The 20,566-nt window shown below is 33.2% G+C and overlaps 2 protein-coding genes across 2 annotated transcripts in view; one reads left to right on the top strand and one right to left on the bottom strand.

Annotated features, from left to right (window-relative positions):
• The window catches only part of LOC136273308 (uncharacterized), a 67,327-nt gene extending 47,199 nt beyond the window's left edge, over positions 1–20,128 (bottom strand). The window contains exons 1-3 of the mRNA XM_066077733.1: positions 19,798–20,128; positions 9,664–9,756; positions 8,878–8,937 (exon numbers count right to left, since the gene is read on the bottom strand). The gene's annotated coding sequence lies outside the window, so the exon portion shown is untranslated. The remainder of the gene's footprint in view (positions 1–8,877; positions 8,938–9,663; positions 9,757–19,797) is intronic.
• The window catches only part of LOC136275518 (uncharacterized), a 195,388-nt gene that overhangs the window by 92,741 nt on the left and 82,081 nt on the right, over positions 1–20,566 (top strand). The window lies entirely within an intron of this gene.

Genomic DNA, 20,566 nt, shown 5'->3' with positions numbered 1-20,566 from the left:
GTCAGTATGCGTTTCCTGTGAATACATTTAAAGTTTAAGTCACGATCATTTTCGGTGTATACATGTAGTGATTAACAAACTCAGGGTAGAAAACGACATGCCCTTGAGGGTTTTCACACCTATTCACGACAAAAGAAAAAGTCTATATCGCGTACGGCTTCGCACAACACCTTACAGGAGAGAAAGAGAGAGAGAGAGAGAGAGAGAGAGAGAGAGAGAGAGAGAGAGGTTTAGGCGTAATTTATCCTACACTTATGTGAAATATACTAGTATCCAATTCTAAATATTCATTAAATTAGTATTCATAAAAGAATATGGTGCACTGTGATTGAATCAATTATGCAATTTCAGATTTGAGTCCACGTGCTGCACCTGTCAATCAAACCAACCCGCTAGCTCTACCACGTGTTCCCTCCATGATAAAGTTTGTTCTATTAGTTTTATTTTTAATAAAGAAAATGAGAAGTATGTCTAACAGTTCAGTTTTTTTACAATGTTTTGTGATGCATGATATTCTGTGTTTGGAAAATTAAATTCGTTGTCTTTTTTCTCTATATCTCGTTTAGTTTATAATGTAGGTTTTTTGCGGGAAGGAACATCTTAAACACGTTTAGCGGTTAAAGAACGCAGTAAAATGAATCAAGTATTTGATATAACTATTAGTAAAATTGTTTGATATGCATGTAGAATTCTTCTTGGTCAATCGTTACACAGATCATCTACCTGCCTCATTCCTGTGTATTCTGTGCGTTAAAGCGTAGAGCGATTTCCTGTTAGTGCGATGGTTTCACACCTTTGTGTAAAACAATTGGGAATAAAGTCAAATAAAGTTAACTTCGTCAGTCAGAAAGCTTGGTGGTGGTGGTGGTGGTGGGGGGGGGGGGGGTAAGGTTACGAAAACGGGAAACGGGTTTACATATTTGTAGTAGCTTTGTATTCAATAAGATTACATGTATATGCACACATAAAATGATATCAATACATTTACTGAAATGTTTTTTATCGGCAAGAAATATCAACAGCAAAACTTTCAAAACATGTTCTTAATTTCTTTGAAATGTTTAAGAACATAAGAACGGTTTAACAACATTTCCATCTCAAACAAAATTATCTAATTATTCTGTTAAGAGAGAGAGAGAGAGAGAGAGAGAGAGAGAGAGAGAGAGAGAGAGAGAGAGAGGGGGGGGGGCTCGGTCGCAAGCGGACGCTAACCTTCGTCACGGCGGGTAGCTGGTACGGTATCAGGAGAAAACGTACCCAAGAGAAAACGTACCCATCACGACAACATGACAAGAGATATCCACAATATCTTTTGATTACATAATTTTATGCAACTCTGGGTATCTCTAAGGCTCCTTACTCTCTATTTGTTATAATTAAGTTAAGAGCGATACACGTTAATTTGATTTTTTCGCATTACGATGGAGCGTATTCGAAGGTGGCAAAGAAGTTGATGAGCAAGGAGAGGCTGGTAGACGCTCGGTATTTTCCATCTCTCGCAGCTTGGCCCTCATGTCCTGCTCACATCCAGCATGCAAGACCACAGCTCGATCGACTACCTTAGGCCGGCCCAACTGAACGTCATACTCATTTCCACACTGAATAGTCAAGTCAGACTGAGTCTTGAAGAACACACGGCGTCGCACTTAAAGATTGTCGTCGCAAACGTAACGCACTAGCAAGTGGTAATCGTCGCGCAATGACAAACGACGAGCCATACTTAAAGTAACGCAACAAAAATTCACTAAAACGTGAATTCACAAAAAATGTTCTTTACACGTACATGTAGAAGACCTTGTAAGAAATTAACGGAACGTGCTAAAATTACCGGGTTGGTAATTTTATAGGAAGCCCTAATTTTTAATCACTTGCTCATCATTAGTTGACACGCATGGAATTCAACAACAAACAATACAAATGTAGGCGGATCAATTAATTGTTAAGAAAACTGCGTACACATTTGTAATTTTATTGGCAATTAAAATCATTTCATGATAATTTTTAATTCAACGACCTTCTTAAAATATGATAATGGATTCGAAAATATTTTATTTGCAATTGCTGCACAAGTATTAAATTAAATACTTTAATGATTTATTTAATAGCTATGAAATAAAAAAAACAGTAAAAAAGACTCCAAGTTCTTCTATTATAATCTCTGTCAAAATCTGGTTAAATATCATCATTAAATATAAAGAAACATGCAATTTATTTGTCATTCGGGGAGATAATTCCCGCTTGTATACGATACTTTTCCACCGATAATTTTACCGTGGCGTGGACAGGTAGATGATGAGTTTACCGTGATGGGAACGCGGTATACCTGTCTCACCTGGCCGATCACCTCGATGTGTTTATACCGTGACGGGGCGCGGGAAACACGGGATCCGCGTTGCCTGCACTGTATATGATTCATTTAAAATTTCAAATTGTTCCTTTAATTTGTTATAGTGCATGTTTCTGATGTTAAATTGTATACACTTTCTATAAATTTACTAAGCATACTTGAGTGTTAAGCTTCGAATTTTATGCAAGATACAGATATTTGCTTACAATTCAGTGTTTGTACACAGATCTGAAGCCATTCGTTTTTTCATTTTAAATGCTGACTAGGAATTACCAAGTAAAAAATCTTAAGCTGAATGTAATGAACTCATGTGAACAAAATATGACCCAAACCTTGGAGAATTGTAAGCTCTGTATCCTGCTCATAATTCTACGATTGACGCTGAAATTTTGGTTGATCATTAGAAATATATTGTTGAATAATAAATACTTGTAATAAAAAAATAAAGAATGAAATGCTGTATATAACTACTCTCCGAGGCCTCCTCTTTATACAATGAATAATGTGAAATCTACATTAATTATGATAGTTATTCAGACACGAGTAAATAAAAACGACACCATTAAAACAGTTTCCATAGTTCTGACACATTTCTGTTGCAGAGATAAAGGAATTATTGCTATCATATTAAATATTACAGCGGAAAATTATCCTGGTTTGTAACCATTCGTTATTTTTGAATAATGATGAAAATAATGGGTTGACCTTAGTAAATAGATATATGTGCCTGACAATACTATAACATTGATTTTTATAGCTCTTTAACATGTCACGTTACAACATTTTTCATTCCAGTGTATTCATCAATCGAGTGTGAGTAAAGTTATAAAAGTCATACGTGTTTACGCGAGGTAAACAACAGTCATATAATGGAGAAGAAAAATTATTTTTTTAATGTTTTTAATTTGAGGAATTTAACGCGTTGAGGTACGACTTTCTTCCTCACAACTATGGAATTTTTTTGATAAAATACAATAACTATTATATTTTTTAAAAATACACAATAACTAGTAAGTAGTTGAGGAAGAAAATGTACATTTATGCTCTCTTATATTTTGATCGCTTTATAAAGTGTGTGTGTGTGTGGGTGGGTGGGTGGGTGTGTGTGTGTGTGTGTGTTTGTGTGTGTGTGTGTGTGTGTGTGTGTGTGTGTGTGTGTGTGTGTGTGTGTGTGTGTGAGGGGGGGGGACAAATATACGGGGAATTGGAAGTTAACAGTGTACCCCTGCCCAATGTTTAGTTTTATATCTTGCATAGGAATTTCTTTTTCTGGGTAAAAATAGTATTCCATAAAGGTACAATGTCAAAGATTACGTGTATGCAAAAATAAGTGTAAAATTCCAATACTTTACAAAATTTCTTTTTTGTTATTCTACCGAGGGGCCATATGGCGCAATTGTCTTTTGAACGATCATTGTTGCTCAGGTGAGCGATGTGGCCCCATAGGCTTCTTGCTTTTTTAATGATTGAATTGGTGTAATATATTCTGTGTCTATTTTTAAGGATAGTATGCTGTTAATTGGTGTTGTTTGGGGTAGTTATGTTATAAATGGTTACGGTTCGTCTTTGGGGATAAACGCAGCAGGAATCACACAGTTCTTGGATCATTGTCAATTATGTGATATTTTGACAATAACAATTAACATTTACATCGAACAGATTTATAAAAGAGAGAGCGACAGAGAGAGAGAGAGAGAGAGAGAGAGAGAGAGAGAGAGAGAGAGAGAGAGAGACGCGGGTATATTGTCTTTCCGAATGACTTCACAGCGATGTGTAGGAGGTCACTGTTCTTCATACGATATGACGGCATTATCAACGTTGACGTCACGATTTGCATTCCTTTCGATAGTTGTCAGGGAATTTATCGTAACGTTATAAGTTAATTTTATTGAACATTTATAAAAACATTAATAAAACCGCCTGTTTCCTTTACATATTGACTGCTTATAAACACATGGATTTGAAACTCCCCCTGTTCAAGTAAAGACCAGCTTGCCACATGTAATAGATCAATATAATTCTAGTATATCTTGAGTGAAATGGAAAAAAAAATGTAATTACTAACGTGAATGATGCTATACAAACATTTTATATATATACCACCAACAAAAAGTGCAAATGCATGACTTATAGAAAGATGTTTCATAAAAATATATTTTATTTAATGCCATTAATCACTTGCACCGATGCGATCTCTACAGATCATTTAGCGTGTTAGGATGTACACGTCACGATTAAGAAATACATATGACGTCACAAAAATGCATCAAATATTAGACGAATATGCTTCATCCTGAAACCTTTTTACTTTTGGAGAGCATTGGCCTTGTAATAATTATGTGTCATCTGTGTCGTAAATAAACCCGGTTGACACCACAAATAGGGGACAATATTTTTAAAACATAAAAGAGCGCAGGTACGAAGACCCCCCCCCCTCCCCTTTCGTTAATTGCTTTAGCAAAAAATTGAAAAAAATTAAATAAGTATTTGTCGTCGGTATAAAGCTTTACCTTATTCAATTACGATTCTACATCAAATTCCACATTAAATTATGTTTAGAGGTTCCTTTGAAAAATTTAAACCAAGCTGATCACAAATAAAACATTTCAAATGATTTTTTTTTTGTATTTCTGTTAACTGACTCGTTTAACTTCTTTTAATAGCTTGTATTTGTAATTTGACGTTTGCTTTTTGCAGAAGTTTTTTCTGCGTCAAGAGAATATTTTAATTTTCTTGAGCCTTTTATATTTAACAGGCAGAAATTTAAAATTAATAATGCAATAATATTTATTAGGTCGTCCATACTATAGAGGTATACTGTTAGCTTACAATGTATTCTTCAATGTAGTTACGCTTTGCGTTTTGTTTGTTTTTTTTACGTACATTTGTATCATCCACACGCGGCTTTATTCCCCACGTACAGTTATACTTTATATCTATGTTATAGGTTTTTTTATTTCACCATCAGAGGAAACAGAACATTTTCCTGTTGCAGAGATTGTGATTTATTTCTGATCATGGTGTCATTGATAGGTATTCACCATGTACTCTCAGAGTTCAGAACATGTATCCAGTCCCTGTTTTCAACTCACGGAAACATTATCTCTGTGTACAATATACGGAAGTATACTTATTTGATGTATTGCAACACACATGGGCAATATATCGGATTTTGTATAATGAACTATGTTTTCAACAGATCTAATAGAACTAAAGGTTATTTTTGCAAATATATTACAATTTATCGGCCAGTAAAACAATCAGAAAAATGCTGACAGGCGAAAGAAAATCATATTTTTATGCTCATTTAAACTTGTGATATGTATATTGATGTGTAGCTTTATTTAAAAAAAAAATCGTTTCTTTCATATAGTAATTGTTGTAGTTTTGGTATCAAAAATGGCGTTTGTCATTATAATTAAACATGAGTTCCGACCGTGGAAAGTGTCACATAGCAATGCGTTCACTTAATTAATATATTATTATATGTATATTAATGTACTAAAAATGCCTTTATTTCTCTATGTGTTTTATTTATATCTCTACAAAAATATCTTAAGTCTGCATGATTCATATATATTCTAAAATTGCATTATTTTAGAATAATCATATTTATTTCAGATGCCCCATAGTGGCCAAATCCCTCCTTTGTGGATCATGATTTAAAGAAAGCTGAATCTACATTACCAAAAAGTGTTTCTACACAAGTTTCAGCTTGTCCGGCTTTGGGTCTAATCAAGACAACGCAACTTACATTTATATTTAAGAAGTTTTTGTGCATCACATGTATCCCTTAGAAAATTCAATTTTCTTACAGTTACATTGTAAAGTTACCTAAAATAGGCTCAAGACCCCCCCCTCCCCCTCCTCGGCAAACATAGATATCCCTTAGACCCCCCCCCCCCCCTCCCCCTACACACACGAAACATTTTCTCGATCCGCGCATGTTCATGTATAACAGTTTAAGCACCGATTATTACTACGTACATTTGATTCGACTTATCAATCTCTGATGAATTTCAAAGAGGTTCAAAATCTTTAAATGGATTTCCGTGAATCATGCACTTACATATTATATATATTTTCATAGCTCCTAAACACATGAGATTAGTTTTCTAACTTCAACTTGTAATTGATCATCATAGAAAGGTTTTTCATCAATGTTGAACCTAGGTAATTAATGCACTACTGATTGTCAAAACACGCCAGAAACATGTATGTATACCCCACTTTTGACCGTGTAGACAATAAAGTGAACACACTTCGACGCTCCGTTGAACAAAAATTGCCGTTATCATCGCCGCTCCAATGAAAATAGATCGCCATTTTTAGATTTTAATTCAGTCTTAATTTTTCAAATTTATTTTTTGGCAAACTTATTTGGACAGATACCACCTTTGCTGTCCCTGTTCCAACATCCTTAAAATATAGGTGCTATCATTTGAGGAGAAACGACATTCAAGGAAAGTGCCGGGGTGGCTTCATCGCAGATCCTCTCCCTCTTCATGATCTACATTATTGCTAGATCAGATAGTCTTGTAAATTACACATAAAATATTCTGTTTTTGTAAACAAACATAAGTTATTCGTCCGTATAAATAGGTAATTCGTCCGAACAAATTGCTAATTCTGCCAAGCAAATCCTAAATCGTCCAAACAAATTGCAATTCGTCCGAAAAAATAAACTTATTTGTCCAAACAAATCGCTAATTCATCTGAACAAACAGCTAATTCGTCCGAACAAACATCATATCCGTCTAAACAAATCCTAATTCGTCCAAACAAAATGTAATGTGTCCGTACAAATTGTAATTTGTCCGAACAAATAACTTATTTGTCCGAAAAAATCGTAACTCGTCCGAACAAATCCTAGGTCGTCTGAACAAGAAACTTTTTTTTCATCTAGCCCTTCCACGCTGCCGTAGTCATGGATGTATTTATTGAAATATATATATTATTAAAATCTATAAACCTATTGAATTTGAACAAATTTTTTAGGTTAAGGAACTTAAAGTGGCAATATTTGACTGAGATCAAGAATTACTCTTTACAAAAACGTGGAATAATTTGATACAAAATCAAGATATTTATTTTAACATCCGTTGAAGAATACTTATCATTCAGAATCATCGAACAAGATAAATTTCATTTACTGCATTAGACTTTTTGAAGACACTCTTGCTACTTCTAAAAAAGAATTGGGTTGGTGAATAGTCTGTAGCGCAGCTAACTCACGGCTCTCTGTATACACCCAAATATTTGAGGTGGAAGTTTGTGTGACCAAGTGACTGGAATAACAAGTACATTTCGTATGCGAAAAATAATCGTATTCACCTAAGCCTAATGTTGAAGAACTAGTAAAAAGGTATACCAGTAATCTCTTTTTCAATGATTTGAATTTGTGTAATGTATTATATGAGTAATTTATTAGGATGGTATGGTTTAAGTTGGTGTAGTCTATGGTATTCGTGTTACAATATGTTTCACGGTGCAACAGTTCGGGCTAAGGCAGCATGGATCGTATAAATCTTGCATCACTGTCAACTTTTTGACATTGTAACAATGACAATTGTAACCAGTAAAGTTGAGAAAGAGAGATAGACAGGGAGAGAGAGAGACGTTGAAAAGATAAGGTTCTCTGATTGTATTCACGCCGCATGTTAGAAACTGTTGTATGATGATAAATTGATAGACTTTTAGCAAAAAGAAGATACCTTCAATAAATAAATATAAGCAGTTAAAGACGCCGCTGTCACCGCGTGTGCATTGTGTGCACTAATAAAAATACAGGAGCCAAAGTTTAAACAATTTAAAGTCAAAAAAGTTCAAGAAGCTTGCATATAAGTTTTACCATATCTTCTAAATATTTTATTATTCTAGAATAATCAAATTTATTTTATTTGCCCAATTGTGGCAAAAATATCCCTATGATGATTAGATTTGAACAACGTTGAATCTACATTATCAAAGAATGTTTCTACACATGTTACCGCTTGTCCGGCGAATTGGCTTTTCAAAAGAAAATTTTTAAAGATTTGTTTCCTATTTTCAATTTTCAATTACTTTAAGACCGTTACAGTAGCAACTTTTGCCAATTAAGTTTGCAAATACTTTTTAAAAAATTACTTGCACATTTTCACCTTCACTTATACTGTGGGTTTTTTTTGGGGTCAAGTTTTGTTGAAATTGGCATAGTGGTTCTAGAAGAAGTCAAAAATGTAAACGGAAACAGGCCGACAGATTGACAGACAGTCATAGTTTATCAAAGTTTTATTTATCACATCGTAAGGGTGCATTTTGATAAACTTAGATCTATTGCATTAGATCTATGATAAATAAAATTCATTCCATGTGGGTCATTGTTTGCCTTTAATTTTAAACTTTTATTGTTTTAACCTCATTGTGTAACAGCTAATAATATTAACTCACAGCTTATAGAACACGTGGACATACATTTACATATCTTATCTACTTATAAACTAAGATATTTTTCCAAAAAAACTACAGAATGTCTATAATAGTGTACTTACCTACACCTTAATATTTCATCACATGTAAGTTGATGTCCATCAGCTTTAATTGAATTTTACCTAAAAAGTAATTAGTGAGAGATAAATTAAAAACATACTTTCATTTTCGATACATAGCCTTAACTAGAAAAAAAATGTGAGTACGGGGGATAACACGCTTTGGCGGGATCCAAGTCAGTAGGAATTCACATCAAAACCTTTGCTTGCAATAACAAAATTAAGAAATGAACTCAATGTCTACCAAAGTTATACGAGTATCATCAGGGCAATTTACGCTTTATAATCCGCGAAGCAGATTATAAGAAAGCGTAACTTGCTTCAACGCAGCTTATACGAGTTAAGCTTGGGTAGATATTGTGTTGATTCCTTATGATTTAATTTTCTTTAATTTGCTTTACAAGTTGAGTCCATTTTACTTTAAAAAATGATATTAATATGTTTAAAATTCAAACGTAGCATGATGTATGCATAAAACAAAGAATTTGAATCGAGCCGGGTAATGTTAGAATCCTATATCTTTTTTTTAAACAGTGATTATAGTTAAAGTTAAAGTTGGCCTAAAGACCTAAGGAACACAATTTAGAAAAGAGAAACGACGCACTATACAACCACTCTCTGGTTTGAAATAAAATGAAAAAAAAAGTTTCAGTTTTCCAGTCCCCTGCAAAAACAATTAATAAAAGCCATTTTCACGAAGCATTGTATCATATTTCAAAATGTTTTAAAAGTGAATCCCCGCGCTTGTATGGGACATTATTTAGTATCATAAATATAACTAGTAAATACCTGGATTTGCATAGGAATCATTCTCTCAAACAAAAGGTGCATCATAGTCGAGCGTTTCCGAAAATTTAAATGTCACGAAATAGTTGGGCCATGCTATAAAAGAAAAACAGATGATCATGTGATTTTTTTTCTATTTGGAAAATCACGTTCAGTGATCCATTAAACCTCGCTAAGAGGCTAACAGACCATACACTACTGGGTCTAAAAACCCCTGTCCGTATGAAAATCCCCTGTCTTCCCCTGTTACCCCCTGTGTTTTCACTGACATCCTCTGTACATCCCGTGTGTTCCACTGTACAGAGCCCCTGTATACCCTGTCATCCACTGTGCGCCCCTGTACACAACCCTATGTGCCACTGTAAGCCCCTGTCACCCCCTGTACGCCTCTGTCATCCCCTGTAAGCCACTGTATGCCTATGTGCATGCCCCTGACATCCCCTGTACGGTCTTTAACTGCTCGCTAAGTAAATAAACAGCTCTTAATTAATTCAGATTTTTAAAAATTTATATTTAGCATTCATGTTTTAGACGGTGCTTGTTTTTCTTTGCATTTCATAAAGGGCAATATTATTACAAACGTGAATAATTTTGACTCAACATTGACACAATGTATATAAAGATATTCTTGTATACCGATAAACCGCTTATTTTATAACATGAATTTAAACAAACGACTGTGTTCTGTAATTTGTAAAAATAAAAAAAAGAAAGAGAAATAAGTGGAGGAATGCGTGAAATCTGCAATGTTCTGTGCCATGAAACCTGAATGAGATAAAGCGCAGAGTAACACAACATGATCAGCACGTGCAGATAACCACACACCGATCGAAATGATCACCTATATGTTGACTGTTTTGACCAGTGTAATGATGCATATAATTAAACAACCTTTATGAAGTTCATGTAAATCGCTGATAATTGCTGTCAGTATTGTTTTTTTTATATAAATCATGAGAGAGAGAGAGAGAGAGAGAGAGAGAGAGAGAGAGAGAGAGAGCTGATTTTTCGGAAAGGGGGATTAGACCAGTCCATTGACACTTTTAATTTCTATCAAAAGCTAGTGTGCTTTTTCCAGTTTAGTTATTTATATGCAATAATGTATAGAATTGCAATGATACCGTTAATGAATGATTTAATGCATGACTATATGCAAATGCCGGTAACGGGGTAACATTGAATTATATACACATGCATTATCTTAAACAATAGTCCGGCTCTCGGATCAGAAAAATATCAGGCATGTATTTAAATTTTATTTCATTTGAAAAATGAAAAATATAATAGAGGAATATACAGTTTTAATTCATATCACTGTGCCAATCTTTTCATGTTTGAAATTCTCATAACTGAAAAATTGAAATTTTCAATTTATTGTTTCTTTACTTGACAGACTTGGAAAAAGGTCATAAGGGATGTTTAAACAACATATTGCATTATTGTGTAGCATTACCGAGCCTCCAGACCTGAGAACGTGAGTGTATATACAAGTACACGTGTGTCTGTCACCTCATTGTTCTTAATCTCGCTATTGTGCACTGCAAGTTGTCAAGAAGGGCTGTATACAGTATATAGCTATTATATAATCACTGACCGACCATTCAGATCTGAGGAAGTGTGTGTATATATACGTGTACACGTGTGTCTATCATATCTTTTTCCCTATCTCGCTACCGTGAACTGCAAATTGTCAAGAAGGGCTGTGTACAGTAGCTATTATATAATCATTGACCGAGTGAAATAATGCCAACGTCCTCTCCTTTGAAAACTATTGCTTCAATCAGCTAGTTGTTAATCATGTGTCTTTAAGTTTTTTGATCAATTGTTCTGGTGTAGTAAAAGACATTGATGATCAAAAATCAATTTGAAAGCTCTAAGTTAATCTAAATAGTTATAGAAAATTGGTTATGAAAGTTAATAAGGGTTGCATGTTTACTTATAAGGAAATTAATTCCCGGTTAAACTATTAGTAACTTTTTATTAAAAAATTATGCACTCTCTCTCTCTCTCTCTCTCTCTCTCGCTCGCTCGCTCTCTCTCTCTCTGTCTCTCTCTCTCTCTCTCTCTCTCTCTCTCTCTCTCTCTCTGTATAAACTCCTTAGGCTACATGTATAGAAAACACTAGTTCTACATTTACATGTATGTTGTGTATGTTCTCAACAGGGCTGCGGAATGATAAAGGTAATAAAAATTTGGTTTGCATGTTTACTTATTAGGGAACTAATTCCCGGGTAAACTATATAATTAATAAATTTAATTCAAAATCAATTCAAATTCTCTCTCTCTCTCTCTCTCTCTCTCTCTCTCTCTCTCTCTCATGATTAATCAGGTTTTTTTTTAACCTGATTCTGTTCACTGGCAATTAATTAAATTATCTTTGATATCTTCCACTTTGCAGTAAAAAGAGGTATGACAATTATATTTTGCAAATTTATGAAATTGATTATTAGATTAAAACATCAGGTTAAATTCAATTCAAGAGTCCAATAAGTCGGTCAGAAACGTATTGAACAAACATACTAAAATAATTTTTTAGACAAACTTATATATAAGCTATTGAAGCTTTATTTTGCTATTCACGGGAAATTAATAAAAGTATAACCAAGAACTTGGTTAGAGAAAAGGAGAAAGGTGTACTCTATCGTCACATAGATGATTATAAATTTTAAATTCTGACTGATGTATTGGTTTTAGTGCGCTCCTATATGAATAAAGTTTATACAAAATTAAAAACCATGTGCCGCGCTTGATCTTAGTTTCTAGTGTGTTGTTTATTACCAAAAATCATATGATTTATAGGCTTTAGATATTCATAAGTAAAGTGTACATATATCTGTAGACAATTTAAAAAAAAATGAATAATTCACTCTATGTTGTTTTTAATATCTGTTTTTCAAACATAAGGGAGTAGCGATGTTCCCGAGCTCCAAAGGACTACATGCCTTGAGGGATTGCACACCTAATATAAAAAATAATTCCCACCCTCACCTGAGGTTTACCACCCGGTGAATTCAAATCTTTAGTTGTTAGCATGATTTTTGAAGTATCAATAAATGATCAACTCAAACATGTGATTTCTTAAATTACGATAACAGTGTGTCATGTGATTCGGCGCTGTTGGGTGCAAATATTGACCTATAGCTCAAATATAACACATGTATTTCCAATAGTTGAATTAAGAAAATGGTATTGAAAAAAAAACCCCAGTAAAAAGCCGTACAGGGGATGTCAGGGGCATGTACAGGGGTATACAGTGGCTTACAGGGGATGACAGGGGCGTACATAGGGTGACAGGGGCTTACAGTGGTACACAGGGGGATGTGTACAGAGGCGCACTGGGGATGACAGGGTATACAGGGGCTCAGTACAGTGGCACACAGGGGATGTACAGGGGATGACAGTGAAAACACAGGGGGTGACAGGGGAAGACAGGGGATTTTCATACGGACAGGGGTTTTTAGAGCCAGTAATGATATTGCTAACCTGCACAACTAATATTAATATGACCCAGTAAGCTGTATTTAACTCTTTCATTATCGAGCATTTTATGTAACAAATTCTACGATCTAGTTTACAAGCATTGTCAGTTATTTGGCAGGAAAATATACAAAATGATACCCAATGCAGAAACAAAACCCTATCTTTCTCTGTTCTTGAGTTCCTATTGGGATACTAGTATGTAAAGTATCATATATTCTATATTTAACAAATTCTTAATAACATGTAATAAATAATAATATTTCACTTCTTTTAAAAGCATTTATTGGTTTCCTAGATCCTTACATAGAGCCATTCTTCTAAGTACAAGAATAAGCTTGAACGGGGTTTTTATCAATTTCTGGATCAATGCATCTGGTTACAAGTTTTAAATAAACGCCCCTATTTATTTATAAAAATAATGTGTTGAAAATGTTAATGTGAAACTACTAGTAATTAAATATGTTCCAACCCATTTCAAGAATTTAGAATTTCTCCTAATCAGTTTGTATGAAACATAACTACGTAAACTTGCATTATCTAATTTATATAAAAATTTATACAACTGTTTCTAGAATAGTTTTAATTCAATGTTTATCTTTGCAAAACTATATATCCTTCCAACCCAAATCTGACGTCTCTATGAGTATGTATAAACTTAAACAATGAACATTTGTATCATTTCAATGTTAATTGCACATTTCATTGTTTCAATGTTCACGGAACTGTTTTATTCCTTGTGTATTATCTTGCTGTAACTATAACGTTAAATCGAAAACACACACACAAAAAATTAATACAATAACAATATGCTTCTGCAATAATGTAAACAGTTCTGGTCCATTTATTGTTAAAGAATAATGGTTTCCACGTTCCGTTTTGTAATAAAACAAACCCTATGTGTGACCTATTAAAAACCCTGTCAATGTTTGTATATATAATGAGCCAAGTACCCGGAAGCTTACGTAGATGTTACATCATTTCGATCCTTTTACGCAAAAAGTCTCAACAGAAGCTATCATGATTTCCTTTATTAAATATCCATTCCTCTTTTGAAAAAAACGTATACGATTACCGTTATTTTTTTTTTTTTATAAATAATGAAAGTTCTTTGGTCAAATCTAAAATAGTATGTTTGTATGGTGTGTTTAATCTGACAAGTAGGATAAGCGTACGTTGATCAAAAAAGCTTTGACTCGAGTAAGCTAAAATAAGTTTTATTTTCAACTCATCTAAATAAAAGAACTAAAAACAGAAATCCTTTATGTAATTAACATATATAGATTGAATTACCATTACATAAAAGTTAGTAACTTCCAACGATATATTTACTTCTTTACTTAGTACATTACTAGTCCTAGAGAATAGTGGTAACCATTGAACAATGCATTATTATGTTTAACTACCAACTGATACACTCCTGAAAACAAAATACCATCTAACAAGGGTTGTCATGACGAACATGTACATGTATATAACCATCTTTTGTGAGTCTTCATTTTGGTGTTTCAGTGCAAGTAAACCGATGAAAGTTGCGTCTTTCTTATATATTGAAAAAGTTAAACATTTTGTAAATAGTGTTATCTCTTTTCATCAAGCAACTTGGAGCAACAAGCAACAGGCGGGCAACATATTAGGAAAAGATGTACAAATCCAATAATCTTTCATAAAAAACCCAACCCATAATTATAAGGACTATTTATATCTTTAAATTATAGTAAACCTATTTATGCCAATGTGCTTAATTTGCCTCTTCGATATCAAGTATGGATGATGCATATTTAAAGCGCTCAATCTTACACTACTTTAAGAAAGTTTTATAAAAAGGAAAGCAAAAGAAAACCTAAACAAAAAAATTATCATGTTAGAAATGGTTTGCTATCTGTATTTGATTGCGTAAATAAATTTTAAAATTGTGGGTACTGTTTTTTTTTTTTTTTTTTGCTTAAAGGTATATGGTGTTTTTTAGATGTTCATTCCATTACTGAAAACGAAGAGGTGTACCACAGTTATGCATAGATTACGACATTTTTACAGGTCTAACGCAATTGTCTAACATTTTTCAGCAAAACGAGTGTCACTCTTTCATGTTTCAGGTGTTACATATCAAGATAAATAACGCAACATTTGATACAGTATGTTAAATCAAGAAATAAGACAGTAATAATAAGTGTCTTGGAACAGGGCATTGGAGTCAGAAGCGGCGAAAGACAACCCAAATAATCCTTACCAATAATGAAGAAGGAAACAGGCTTTTTATATCGAAACAAAACTGTTCATGTTTGTTTCTTACTTATTTAAGTTAAAAAAAAAAGCTACCGCAATAAACATGTATGCTTGATTCGGTGGTTTGTGAATGCATAACTCAACCACATAGATGAGAGTTATTTACGTACGTTTCCCACAATAAAAAGACATTGTTAGATCAGATATAACGATGAATTTCTATAGATAACGTATCCAGACTAGTTTTCTGTCTAAACCATGCATACGCATCTGGCGACAAAGTTCAGTAGTTATGAATCAGAACGGAAATTCCTGGCCCATTTCATTTAGGAAGATAAAATCTTCAGTTACACAGACATGTCAATTTATTTGGTTACTAAAAGCTTTGTTACGATAACTTTAAAACAGAAGGAGAACCGAAAAATGCGAATTACGTCAAACATGCATTCAGACGTTGTCTCAGTTTAAATATTTTAATAGGTAAAGAGCGTGATGGCCAACGGACTATCCACAGATTTACGTCAACATTTTTTATATGGTAGTTTTAGACTGTCATGTAATAAATAGAAACCTAAAACATTGTAGATTTAAAATCAAATGTTTTCCTAGATCTTCACATAAAGCAATTCTTTTAAATGAGATTTACATAGTATAAACATAATTACAACCTGACCATTCAGCGAAACGCTTTTAACATTACTATGATCAGGATGTGAGGAACAAATCGGGTTTTTCATACATTTTTGCGTTCTTGAAAAATGAGATTATTTTTCTAACCTAAATCATCCGAACCACATCAAATGCATTTTGTATTTGTTCCGTGATATTTAAATCGTGCTAATCTCCAGACCTATTGGTTTAAAGAATACGCACGCTATTTTTGATTGCTTAAAATATATTTGTTTTATTTGAATAAAGTATCAAATTCAAATTTGTTCTCGCCAGTCGATCTTTGATAACACAATTTGACAGGGCACAATGGATTAATTATATACCTTGTTCGTGCACCTTTAAATGATTTGCTTACTGTCTTAGGCATGTCACTAATAAATGTGTTTGATTCACAGCAACAGTTTCAATTGATTTTGATAAAGTAAAAATGAAACATGAAATTTATGTTGAATGATAATCCATGGTAGTTCAAATGATACAGTTTTTTTGCATTCAATGGCGGATCTCAAACTAAACAAACAGTGAATAAAAGTAATGCGTTGAGAAGGTTTTAAAAGTGTTAAAATATAGTTTCTTGACAAGAATAAATTCGTTCAATTTAACGCAAAGTTTGAACTATTAAACATTTTTACAATAAGACAAATAAAGATGAAGAATAAAACCATGTACATGTGTTTAAGTGACCACATAATGAATAATTGTAGTCTTAAAATATCCAAAAAGATATGACTACTGGGTTTTTGTTATTGGTTTTATTGTTTATAAAATGTAATTTCGAAAACTAATATTATATCGAAGATAACAATAACAAGATTTTTTTCTTGACCCATTTATTTCAATTTTACTGACGAGATAGTAAGCCCTGAATTTTTTATGATATTTTAACTATTTAACCAAGGTCTTGAAGTTTACTTGTGTTTCTGATGACAATATGTATTGACGACATCGTCAATGTAAGCCCTTTTTTATGTAACGACAGGGAATCCTGAACAATATAATGACCTGGTTATTTCAATGAATGTTGACACCCTACAGCGGAGTTAAACTCAGAATGATGGTGAATCAAGATTTTTTTTTGTAGGTTTAACAAAGACGGATTTTAAATCTCAAGGTCACTTTGAGACATGGACGATTATAGAATTCGTGGAAATGTTGTTCTGGTTTATCCTTTGTGCTTGTACAAGGACGTTGATTATATTATGATAAATCGACTAGAATCAATGTCGTATTGATCAATAAGAAGGTCGTCCGTGCAATTATGAAACAATGAGAACCAATGCTAACGAATTATATCTTATTAAACCTACATTATATGAAACCAGATCGTAAAAGCATATACATCCTGCTTATGCAATTATGAATACGTTTTACACATCAACGCTTCGAGGCGATAAATCGTTTTAAATATGTTGTAAAGCTTATCTGAAAATAAAAATCACACGATTAAATGTTTGCATATGGAGAGGACATTGTATGAAGTCTTTGCTGACATGAAACGTTATGGCCATTTCGCTAAAAAAATTAAAACCATTATTCTTAGAGACCTTTATTAAATATAGTTTTTTTAAAGTTATTTTTTGTTTTAAAAAATGTAAGGTAAAAGGCAAAAAATCTACTGTGCGTCCTCTATAACAATAAAAAGGACAATATATACAGTATAAATCTCTGCCATTTTGTCAACTGAAAAGTGACTGCAAGGTAACTGAAAGGTGCCTGAATGCCATATAAATTTCATTAAACATTCGGTTAACTGAATAACAGTGATTCGTCCAATGTGATTTATTCTTATTCTATAATATTAATCTAATATGCATATCATTTATACTTACTGATTAAGAACAAACAATAAAAGTGTTGACCTCTTGTATTGTGGAAGAATTTATTAAGTGGTCAAAGATAACAGCATAGTAATTCAAAGGTTGCTAGGTCAGAAGTATGTGTTTAATTTTTCCTACACCTTTTTGAAATATTTACAATCTATGTCCATTATTTGACATGCATATTGAGTTGGTTGTGCTGTACATAATAATTTCTACTAACCAAATTTCAAATTTGAATTTATCTAACATTTGTACGGCTTATTCATATATGCAATAGGGTAACCTTATGCATAGGCGTCGGAACCGGGGGGTGGGGGTGTGTATGGGGGACCTAGCCCCCCCCCCCCACTTTTTTTGCAAAGTTAGACTTAACCATTAGGCACATAGCAGAAAAGAGGGTTCATTCAGCCCCCCCCCTTTGCCGCCCCCCGCCCCCCCCCCCCCCCCGGATTTTCATGATTTTGGGTATTAGATTTTTTCTTCTTAATATTTCTGACGCTCAGTCTAGCCCCCCACTTTCAATTTGCTTCCGAAGCTAGTGTTATGCATGTCACATGGGCATGCATTTTGTATATAAAGAGCTCGACAATCTGGATATTGAGAACATGCAACGTAAAAAGAGGCCAATTTTTATCTACCTGACTTTTGTTTTGATATTTCTTTTATAAGGGCTATTTCTTACAATTGTGTAGCCTTCTTCTGTTTTGAATAGGAAAATGTATTCACGACATTGTCTTATTTTGATGACGAGCCATGAAATCCTCAACGTTTGGAAAACCTGACATTTAAACTGATAATTGGTATGTTTTGACACCCTTTCGTGGAATTTTAAACAAAGAGCACGGTGTGTCAAGAATTCTATTTTAGTTTAATAAAGACTGTCTTTATATAACAAGATCGCCTTGAGACTAGAACGATTTCATATTTCGTGGAAATGCTATTTAGTGTGTCCTTTGTGTTTATGTTGAGATGTAGATATGATTAGAAAAATGACTGGACGCAGACGTCGGGTAGGTCGCCCTATTCGATTTTGAAACGACGTTACGCAATTTTTAATGATTTAATTTATGATTAAATGATCCATTGCCGACCCACATATTCTTTATCAGATCATTAAAGCATGAAATTCCTAAATAGTTCTTTTTCAGATATCTCAAGAATTAGAAGAATTTTGGTACACCATTTAAACAAAATAAGTTGCAAATTACAAGAGTTCATAGAAAATGGGATGATCGTTTAGATAAGGGATCTATAGGGGTATGTGTAAATACGTTTATCCATATGTATTTAATTAAGAATTTTGGTGTTTTTTTCCAAAAATAAAAAAGAAAATAGTAAAAGTCAACTGGAAATAGACTAAAAGGTAAAAAAAAAATGACTGAATGACATACATGTGTCTTTGCACATAAGGAGTTTTTTTTTAAAACTCCCAGTTAACATTCAGTTAACCAAATGGCATATGATCTTCCTGTGCTTTCTTGAGTAATATAAAACTAACATTTATATAATTGATATTATCAATTAAGAATAAAGGGCCTAAAAAGGAGTTCAGATAGCTCAAAGTCCCTTCCTTTGAAACATTTAACCAATAGGGTAAAGATGTTATTCCAGTACTTCAACGGTTGATAGGTCAGAATGTATTTTGTAAATATTTAGAGTGTAGATAACACACTCTCCTTAAAAAGAATTAATATTTGTTAAACATATTCTTATATTTGATGATTTTTAGAATTGTTGTGATAATCTAGTTCTTTACTAGTAAATAATGATTAAAAAAGTCAAAATAATCTTTTAAAAAAAACCACGAAAACAATTACATATAGAAAGTACATCAAAATAATCATGAGTTTACATGAAGAATCAAAATCAAAATCCGTTAAAGTTAATCAAAAGACTTTATTTCAAGAAACCGTTGAAAAGTCATCTCGTATATATAACTTACCAACGCAGTCACTCTATGGACTTGAAATTGACTAATTAGGTAACATTTTTAAAAGGTTAACGCCCAATTTCGGCAAATTTCATTGATGCCTGAAACTGATAGTTAAGAAGGTGTTACAATTACTCGCTATTCTGCAAAAAAAAGACATGTAACAAAGACAGGATTAACTTCAAGCCCAAACATGAATTAGTTTGTTTACGTGGAATTTCACAATGTCAAGCTAATGCACCAAAAATTTTATTTGTAAAGAACCTGAAAAAGGAAAATAGAGAGGTTGAGATTATTAACGAGTACGGGTAGGTGTACGTGTACTAGGGGATTCATTAAAATTCTTCGGGTTACATCATCAATGTTTGTGACGTTATGGTTTTTACGCGTTCTCAAAACTTACCGAGTATCGTCTACGCATAATCCAAATTTAATTGTAGCTTTTACTAAAATGTAATCTAATTGATGAGTTCATATATATATTCTTGTGATTCATTTTATTGAGTTTTAAATTTCATTTGAATTCAAATGGATAAAAAATGCACCATTATTTGGGGTTAATCATGAAATAAAAGAATAATTCATTAAACAGGTCTGGGATAGTGAATTCAACCGAGGGAACGAGATTCACGGTCTAGAACGAGGCTCTGTCGAGTCCATGACCGTGAATCTTGGCTTCGAGGTGGAATTTCACTATCCCACACGAGTGCGTTAAGAATGATTAATAAGGTTTTCCGCTCTCAGCGGAAAACCTTACTATTATTCTGAAAAATTTTCAAAT

The sequence above is a fragment of the Magallana gigas genome, chromosome 1 (assembly GCF_963853765.1).
Source record: "Magallana gigas chromosome 1, xbMagGiga1.1, whole genome shotgun sequence".
NCBI lineage: Eukaryota > Metazoa > Mollusca > Bivalvia > Ostreida > Ostreidae > Magallana > Magallana gigas.
This window is presented reverse-complemented; position numbering and strand designations above follow the sequence as displayed.